Below are 10,119 nucleotides of genomic sequence, written 5' to 3'. Positions count from 1 at the left end.
GGTTTCCTATTTGGATGCCTTGTATATGTTTCTCTTGCCTGATTGCACTCACTAGGACCTCCAATGTTATACTGAATAACAGTGGCGATAGTGGACAGCCTTGCCTTGTTCCTGATCTTAGAGGGAAGATTTTGTTTTTCACCATTAAGTATAATGTTGACTGAGGGTTTGTCATAGATGGCCTTTATTATGTTAAGATACTTTCCTTCTCTACCGATTTTGTTAAGTGTTTTGATCATAAATGGATGCTGTATCTTGTTGAAGGTTTTTTCTGCATCTATTGATATGATCTTATTTTTAATTTGTCTATAGTGTATCACATTAATCGATTTGCATATGTTGAAGCATCCCTGTGCCCCTGGGATGAAGCCCTCTTGATTGTGGTATATAATCTTCTTAATTTGTTGCTGTATTCGGTTCACTAGTACCTTATGTAGGATTTTTGCATCTGTGTTCATGAGAGATATTGGTCTGTAGTTTTCTCTTTTGGTGTTATCTTTACCATGTTTTGGTATCAGGGAGATATTAACCTCATAAAATGAGTTCAGAAGTATCGCCTCCTCTTCAATTTTTGGGAAGAGTATGAGACTCATGGACGTGAGCAATAGACTAGTGATTACCTGAGAGTAAGGGATGGGGGAAAGGGGGGCGGTAGATGGGGTAAAGGAGTCAAATATGTGGTAACAGAAAGAAATCTAACTATGGGAGGTGAACACACAGTTTAAGTATATATAAGCCTTACTGTTAAAGTATACAGTTGAAACTTATTGGATTTTGTTAACAAATGTCACCATAAAAAATTAGTTAATTAAAAAAAAACTTTTGCTCTGCAAAAGACCCTGTTTAAAGGGATGATACTCAGTATCATTACATATTAGAGAAATGCAAATTAAAACCAAAATGTCATATAACTACACACCTCCTGGGATGGCCAAAATTAAAATGACTGACCATATGAAGTGCCTGTGAGAATGAGGAGGAACTGAAACTTTCATAGGTTGTTAGTGGGAACATGAAATGGTTATCATTTCTTATAGGTTAAACATACACCTATCATATGATCCAGCCATTCCATTCTACCCCTAGGTATTGCCCCAAGAGAAATGAAAACATACGTACACATGAAAACTTGTACATAAATATACACAGCAGTATAATTCATAATAGCCAAAAAGTGGGTATGACCAAATATCCATCAACTGATGAATGGATAAACAAACAGTAGTCTCTCCATACCTTGGAATACTATTCAACAATAAAAAGAAATGAATTATTGGTACATGCAACAACTTGGACGAATCTAAAATAATTATGCTGAATGAAAAAAGCCAGACTGAAAATATATACTGCGTGATTCCATTTATATAAAATGCACACTAAAAAATGCAAACTAATCTTTATAGACTAGTGGTTCCCTAGGGACAGGGAAGGGCATGAGGGAGGGGTTCCAATGGGCATTGGGCACAAAAAAGTTTTTGAGGGTGATGGATAGGTTTCTTATTTTGATAATAAGTATATTTCATAGGTGCATATATATGTTGAAATATATCAAAATGTACACTTTAAATATGTCCAGTTTGTTGTATGTTAGTTACACCTTGATAAAGCTGTTTTAAAAACACGCAAAACAGGCTTCTAGACTCAAGTAAAAAAGAATTTGGTAGTTAGACGAGGAAGCAGAAGCCAAGATGTAAAAGTTATTTTGGTTGCACAGGGAGCTGCTGACTCTTTAGGCAAGAGAGTGACATCATCTGGATTCTGAGTCAAAAAGGTACCTCTGGCTGCTGTGTAGACTAGAAGTAAAGCAAGGTGACCCCTTAGGAGAACTTCCTAGAGGCCGGAACAGACATGCTGGTGGCCAGGCCACCTGGTGGTGTGGAGGTGGTTAAGTTGCGGATTTAAATTTGGGATCTGCCCTTTAGCACAGTGCTGCTAAAGGACTGTTGGTGGGTTAAGTGTGGACAGAAGCAGCCACTGACTGAGCCAGGAAAGGCGGACTGAGCCAGGGGGAGGGGGCAGAAGTTCCTTTGGTCATAGGCCAGGTGGGCGGGGTCATTCTCTGCAACCTTGGCCAGTCACACCACCAGTGGCAGTCTCACGAGTGCACTTTTCGAGCTCTTAGTGTGTGTGCTAGCCCTGTTGAGGCCATCACAGCCTGGGTATCTCTTCAATCTGCACAACTACAATCCAATGTGCATGGGGAGATGAGGAGTACGTGCCATTCGTGCCATTACCATCCTCACTTTATAGAGAAGTCACAACTTGCTGCCTCAGTTTTCTCAGTTGTCAAAGAGAAGGGTTCAGAGCCCTAAGGGTATTTATCGAGATCAAGAGCAGAGCAGGATCTCAGAAATCATTGTATCTGACCCCATTACAGACAGGGAAACTGAGGCTCATGGGAAGCATGACTTCCCATGGTTAACATTCTGGAGTCCTAGAATTCTCTGCTTTGAGGACACAAACAATTTGGTGAGCTTCATAGGGACCATTGTGACCCTCCCAGAAAGTTGGCCCCTTCCCCAGAAGTCATAGGTTGCTAAAGCAACCAGGATGACCTGGTCTGTAAGTTAGGTCCTGATGCTTTGCTATCACTGCCATTCCACTCCCACCCCACCCTCTGCAGGCTGCCCACCCTCAGAGCCTTGCAAAGGGGCCATGCACTCTGATATGAGCCTCCCCTGGGGAATGAAGGGGTTGCCAGACCAGGGCATGAACCCATACTGAGCCTACAGGTTCTGGCAGTAGTCTGGCTTAAGTGGGCAGAATTCCTTGGGCTGCTGTTATCGGGGGTCAAGCTGTCCTACCTCAAAACAGAAATGGTTGGATGGGACAATGTTCCAATAAAACTACTTACAAAAGCAGGCAGTGGGCCAGATTTGGCTGGAGGGTCATAGTTGGCCAATCCTTGATCTACATATACCAAATCCCATGGTAATCAAGTTCGATTGGTCTGACCCCAGACCAAGCTGCAGCCCTGACAAGGGCAAGACCCTGGGCCTAGGAGAGCAGAGCAAGGCCTGAGTTCTCACTGTCCCACCTCACAGTATGATCCTAAGCAACTTGCTTAACCTCTCTGGACCTCACCACACCTAAAGGCTTGCTCAGGGGAGCAAACCTAAAGCCTGCAGGGGTCCCACAGCCTGTAACTGAGAAAGGCTGGACAGTGAGAAGAATTGGGCCCGTCTAAGAACTCAACTGGCTTCTTCGTTCCCACAAATCTTTGCTGGTGGAGATGCTGGCCCTCAACATTTCTGAAGTCCACATTTTGATGTGAGCTCCCCAAGTTCTATGTTGGCCATGTCCCTCTGCAGCCTCTCAGCTCAAGAATATCTGGTTCCTCCTGTGCTGGCCTGTGGTAGTGCTGGGAATGTCCTTCTATTAGAACACAGAAAAGTCTGGCTTTTCCACAGATGCCACTTATAGTTTTGAAATAAATTGTGAAGGAGCACTAATATTAGAAGTGAAATCCCTCCCCTGGCCTGCACACCCATGTGCATTACCACCTAGTGATGCCCTTCCAAGGTCTTCTGTGTTAAGCTCACATACCACGGAATCAGTCTACCCAAAGCCTACTTGGCTGGGTTATTTTTAGTCAGTTGCGTAATGGGTGTATTATTTGACATGTAATTATCTTTCTAGGGAATAGTCTTTATTAAAATAGAAAGAGTGGTAAATTCCAGCCTTGCTTAGGGAGTCTGGGGGAGACCCACACATCTACAAGGTCCGCGTATAAGGACATTCCTCCCGTGGAGCAGGGTCACCAGCCTGTGTCCCGGAAGTTGTCCATTCGATTGACTCAGAAAGAGTTCCTGGAGAGTCAGAGGAGTAGGGATGCTTCCACCCCTTGGGGACCCAAAAGCCTGATTTGGGGGTCAAGAGGACATGGATCCTCATCCTGACATCTGGTAACTATGCCATGTGACCTTGACAAGGTCCATCACTCTCTGAGCTTCAGAGTCCTTGGCAGTCAAGTGAAGCCAGTACCAGGGATCTGGTGGGATGTGCTCTTGGAGGGCCCTGCGCTGACCTCTGGCTTTGAGGCACATGTAAGCACCTGCAGGACACAGTCAGTGTCACCAATCCACATACTGCCCTCACCTCTGGGTGTCTCCTGAGTGTGCAGCTCTGCTCAGCTTCTGGTTCCCATCACCCTCTCTATATATTCATTCATTCATTGGTTCCCTCCTTCCTTCTTTCATTCCCACAGTCAGTCTATTCCCCACTGAACAGCCAAAAGGATCCTGATAATACCCAAGTCAGTCCAAGCACCTGTTGTGCTCAGGTTCCTTCTTCACTCACAGAGACAAAGTCCTCCCTATAGTCTTCAGGGCCCTGATCATCTGCTTGTCACCTTGCTGGCCTCAGCTCTTCCTGGGCTCCCTGTCACTTAATTGGCTCCAGGCACACTCCTGCCCCAGGGCCTTTACATTGCTGTGCTTTCTGCCTGGCGAGCTCTTCCTGCTTCAAGTCTTTGTACCAACAGTTTCATCTCATAGAAGCCTTTCCTGACCAGCCTATTCTCATTTGCAACATTGGTCCTTCCCCAGGCATGGTATTGCTATTCGCAGTACATGTCACTGTCAGTCAGACTTGGTTTATTGTCATCTCCCCCACTGGTAAGTAAGCAACCTGCAGGCAGGCATGACCCAGGGCAGGTCCTACAGCCTGGGAGTTCTGCTTGCCTGCCCCTGGTTGACCTGAATTATTTCTACCCAGCCATGAGATACTTGGCATTTAATTTAGATAGAGGGCCTCTTTCAGTCTCCTGTTGCTGCAGCAGTGCCCTGAGCCTGGAAGCAGTTCCAGAGAATTGTGCTCCATTGTGCACAACCAGCTCTTGAGGTAGACTCTGCTCTGTCCCCTTATCGTCAAAGCCCGGAGTTTAGTAGGCCCAGCTCAGGGCCCTGCCCTGCCATATGGCCCACTGATTCAACGTTAATGGAGTGCAGCACCTCTGCCCTGTGGATTGGGAACTGCTAGCTCCCTTCTCTCCCCTTGGCACTTTGTAGTTGGCACTACCCAAAATCAGGCCCCCGAGCCTATCATCTTTCAGAGACAATAACAGCCTGGTTTGTGCCGGCCTGGCCAATCCATGGTTGTCCTCTCAAGACTGCCCTTGACCCTTTTGCATCATCCTAGCTGCTTAAAACTTGAGAGATGCCATCTCAGAACACAGTTTATGGGAGTATGGCCTTACAGGGCCACCACCTCCCAGGGAAGTGAGTGCCTTAACCCACAGGCCACCAGAAAGATCCCTATGATATCAAGCTCTACACTAAGCATGGGTCATTCGTTCAGTCACATCATCCATCCATCAGCAAACAGTCTCTAAGCAGCTGCTCTTTGCCGGGCTAGCTCTGCATAGTAGGAAAAGAACAGAGTTGTGCCCTGATGGATCTGACCTCACCTTTCCAAGGCTTGGATTCCTCCTCTGTGAAATGCAATTAAGTGGGTGAAATGTAATGAAATGTAAATAAGTGGGTGAAATGTAATGAAATGTAAATAAGTGGGTGTGGTTTTTTCAATGAAAACTTACAAACAGATGTTGAGCTGGATGTAACCCATGGACCACGGTTTACTGATCCAGGTGTAGAGTGCCTGTGACATGTATAGAATAAGAGGCAACTGTTACTTTAATCATGACTGATGATGATGCCTCCTCTTCCAGGATAAATCAGTTTCATCTGGAAACTCAATCAGTTGATTTTCCCTCTCCTTCCATTCAGTATGTTAAAAAAAAAAATCTATCATTACTCTTCCTCTTTAACTCCAAATCTCTATGTAATGTCTCTCGTCTTCACTTCCCTTCATCTCTGTCTCCCATTTCTTGCTCCAATCTCTTCCAAGATACTCCCACCAGTGCTCTTAATCACTTTTCTTCCTGTCTTCTGCAAGTCCCTTGTTATAACAACTAGAGTCCATTTTATTCCTTCTATTCATTTCTAAGGGGTCCTTACCTTCCTACAAACGAACTCTCATTCCCCCTACTATAAATTTTTCCTTTGATGCCATTTCCATTAAAAATAACAGGATGCTTTGGGAGGGTAAAGGGTGATATTTTGATGGTATCTGACTAGAGACTCATGAATATCCGGATTCAGCCACCTCTCTTCAATGACCCTGAAAGAGAGTTTGCTAAATGAACAAAACAAAGTAACATTTCACTATTAACCAGAGCTTTGTCCCAAAACACAAATATAGAACTCTAGTGAACCAAGCCAAGCTACATAGAGGACTCATTTTTCCAATGTCAGACAGGTCTCTGTACCTACTGTTCAAAGAAGGTCAAAGGCTGTTCTGTTATTTCCATCCTGAAGTCCAATTTGGGCTCTTATCCACCTACCAGAGCCAAAGGTAAGAAGGAGAGAGAAACAGAGCAAGTTTGTCCCAAACCTGGTATGAAAGAAAGACGGAACTCCCAGATGAGAATTGCCTCCAACATCTTATCTAAACATGGAATTATCCAAAAAGGCCATATGCACATGCACACCAATGTTTAACTCCCCACAGTGACTCCACCTACTAGCAAATATAACTAGGTAAAAATTTTAATTTCTACAACTTTAAGTAATAATAACGATTAAGTTAAAATCAAAAGACTGGGAGGAAACATTTGCCACATATATAATCGATAAAATAATTACACCAAATATATAAAAACTCCTAAAAATCAATAAGAAATAGTCAAACACCATAGCAAGGACAAAGGACAAAATCTGAAATTCATAAGTAATCAAAAATGGAAAGATGCTTAACTATATTAATAACCTGTAAAGATCAAATTTAATCAATAATGAGATATTTTTATCTATCAAATCAATCGAAGTTAAAACTTAAAAAGTAATTGATGTTAACTGGAGTCAATTTACAGTACCTACAATTTTTAGGCACCCAATAATTTTACTTCTCAGGACCAATAGAAATATTTACACATGCACAAAAATAGGTCTAGAGGTATTCATTCACTCTGTATTTTTTTAAATAGTGAAGAAATGAAAATGTCCTAAATATTTTACAAATATAGGAATAGAAAAAATGGATTATATCTATGGAATTAAATGCAACAATTTAAAAGAATACTATCCATCTAGGAGGTCACAAGCTCATTGCCCTGTTCACCCTGTCCCTCGCTCATCGCCCACAGCCTGCCTCACCCACTTGCACACCCTGAAGTTGCCCTGCAGAAATGTTTTGATTACACGAAGTCCTTTGCCAGGTTAGGCCAGTGTCCAGGGCACTGGCTCCTCAACTCATTCAGGCTTATGCCAAAGATATACAATTTGGTGCAGATGCCTGAATCTCAATACTTCAATATCTTTTAGCCAATGCTGTAGTCATTATATGGGGCCAAAAGGAAGAGCAATGATATTGAACAGAGTTGAGGAAGTCCCAAAGTAAAAAAAGATTGTATGACCATTGTGAAATCCATTGACTTAAAAGGAAAATATAAAAATATTGGCACTAAACTTGTTGAAGATGTTGTCAATGATACGAATGAAGAGGCTGGGGATGGCACCGCTACTGTGACTATACTGTCACGCTCTATTGCCAAAGAAGGCTTTCAGAAGATTAGCGAAGGTGCTGATCCAGTGAAAATCAGGAGAGGTGTGATGTTAGCTATTTGTGCTGTAATCGCTAAACTTAAGAGCAGTCTAAACCTGTGACAATTCCTGAAGAAATTACTCCGGTTACTACAGTTTTTGCAAATGGAGACAAAAAAATTGGTAACATCATTTCTGATGCAGTGAAAAGGTCAGAAGAAAAGGCATCATCACAGTAAAGGATAGAAAAACACTGAATGATGAATTAGAAATTATTGAAGGCATGAAGTTGGATAGAGGTTATATTTCTCCATACTTTATTAATACAATAAAGGTCATGAATGTGAATTCCAAGATGCCTATGTTCCAATGAGTGAAAAGAAAATTTCTAGTGTACCTGCTCTTGAAATTGCCAGTGCTCACCATAAGCTCTTGGTCATAACTTCTGAAGATATTGATAGAGAAGCTCTAAGTACACTCATTTTGAACAAGCTAAAAGGTGCTCTTCAGATTATAGCAGTCAGAGCTCCAGGTTTTGGTAACAATAGAACTAGCTTAAAGACATGGCTATTGCTACTGATGGTGCAGTGTTTGGAGAAGGATTGACTCTAAATCTTGGAGATACTCAGCCTCATGACTTAGGAAAAGTTGGAGAGGTCATTGCGACAAAAGATAATGCCTTGCTCTTGAAAGGAAACAGTGACAAGGCTCAAACTGAAAAATGTATATTCATGAAATCATCAAGCAGTTAGATATCACAACTAGTGAATATGAACAGGAAAAACTAAATGAACATCTGGCAAAACTCAGATGAAGCAGCTGTACTGAAGGTTGGTGAGACAAGTGATGTTGAAGTGAATGAAAAGTAAGACAGTAACAGATACCCTCAATGCAACATAGCTGCTGTTGAAGAAGGCATGGTTCTGGGAGGGGGTTGTGCCTTGCTGTGGTACATTCCAGCCTGGGACTCATTAACTCCAGCTAATGAAGATCCAAAAATTAGTATAGAAATTATTTTTAAAAAACAATCAAAATTCCTGCAATGATCATTGCTAAGAATGCAAGTGTTGAGAGATCATTGATAGTTGAGAAAATTACAAAATTCCTCAGTTGTTGATTATAATGCTATGCTTGGAGATTTTGTATGATAGAAAAAGGAGTCATTGCTTTGACTAAGATTTAAGATTTATTGGATGCTGCTGGAGTGGCCTCTCTGTTAACTACAACAGAAGCTGTAGTCACAGAAATTCCTAAAAAAGAGAAAGACTCTGGAATGGGCAGAATGGGCAGGATAGGAGGTGGTATGGGAAGTAGTATGTTCTAATTCCTAGAATAGTGCTTTATCATTGAGAACTGTTGAGAAGGACCCCCAGGTAATCCTCTAATTACCCTCTGTAGGACTCACATATACACCCACCTGAGATCCATTATTCAGACCACCGAACGTGACCAGACCTCTGGCATCTATCTTTTAAACCACCATCATCCTAACTGATAAATGATCTAGACCAATCCTATGGCCTAGAATGCAGGACTGGTAATTCTCAAGAACGTACTTTTTACTATAAGAACTTTTAACTTTTCTCTTTTTCTTTGGACACTTCTGTCGTTTTGCCTACCTGTGTTTTCAGGTTGCAAACTCTAAGATCCTTGAATAACTCTCAATCATTTATTTCTGGCAAAGATCCAGACTCCATCCAAGTTCATTTGATAGATGTAAAAATTATTTATATCTGTGATATATATGTAGACAAATGCATATAAAAAGGCCTAACGTATACACATCTTTTACTGCATCAAATAGTGTCCCCCCAAAATTCATGTCCACCTGGAGCTTCAGAATGTGAACTTATTTGGGAGAGGGTCTTTGCAGATGTAATTAGCCAAGTGAAAATGAGGTCTTACTGAATTAGGATGGGCCTTAAATCCAATTACTGGTGTTCTTCTACAAAGGCCATGTGAAGATACCCAGGGGAGAAGGCCACATGAAGATGGAGGCAGACTGGAGTGACATGGATACATGCAAAGGGACGACAAGGACTGCTGGCAATTACCAGAAATTAGGAGAGAGGTGTGGTATAGATTCTCCTTTAGAGCCTCCAGAAAGAACCAACACTGCTGATATCTCAATTTCAGACTTCTGGCCTCCTGAACTGTGAGAGAATAAATTTCTGTTGTTTCAAGCCACCCATTTTGTGATAATTTGTTACAGCCACTCTAGGAAACTAATATACCCTGTTTAAAGCTCTAAGGAAAAGATTCTATATATTTCTATATTGTTTGAATATTTCACAGTAAGAATTTATTCTTTCATGCTACTTTTTTGCCAAAAAAATAATTAATAAAGAAATTACCCACATTTTATGTTGGAAGTTTCAGCCACTTAATCAAGTATGAAATCTTGAAATCATTTATAAGAGTCTCAATCACTTCATCTATAAGATGGGGAAGTTAAAATCTATCTGCTCACTTCCCAGGCTCGCACTGGAGTATTCTTGGACCCTTCTTCTCTCACTGTTCACATTCATTCTTCCACCAAAATGGCTCTAGCTGTGAATGCCTTTCCATTCAGCCTACC

At 41.9% G+C, this 10,119-nt stretch overlaps 1 pseudogene; it reads left to right on the top strand.

Moving 5' to 3' along the window:
• The first annotated feature begins 3,911 nt into the window (after nt 1-3,911).
• LOC102887881 lies at nt 3,912-9,036 on the top strand (annotated as a pseudogene).
• The last annotated feature ends 1,083 nt before the right edge of the window (nt 9,037-10,119 follow it).

This window comes from Pteropus alecto, unplaced genomic scaffold (assembly GCF_000325575.1).
Source record: "Pteropus alecto unplaced genomic scaffold, ASM32557v1 scaffold76, whole genome shotgun sequence".
In the NCBI taxonomy this organism is placed as follows: Eukaryota; Metazoa; Chordata; class Mammalia; order Chiroptera; family Pteropodidae; genus Pteropus; species Pteropus alecto.
Note: the sequence above shows the minus strand (reverse complement) of the source record. Positions and strands in the feature narration are given on the sequence as shown.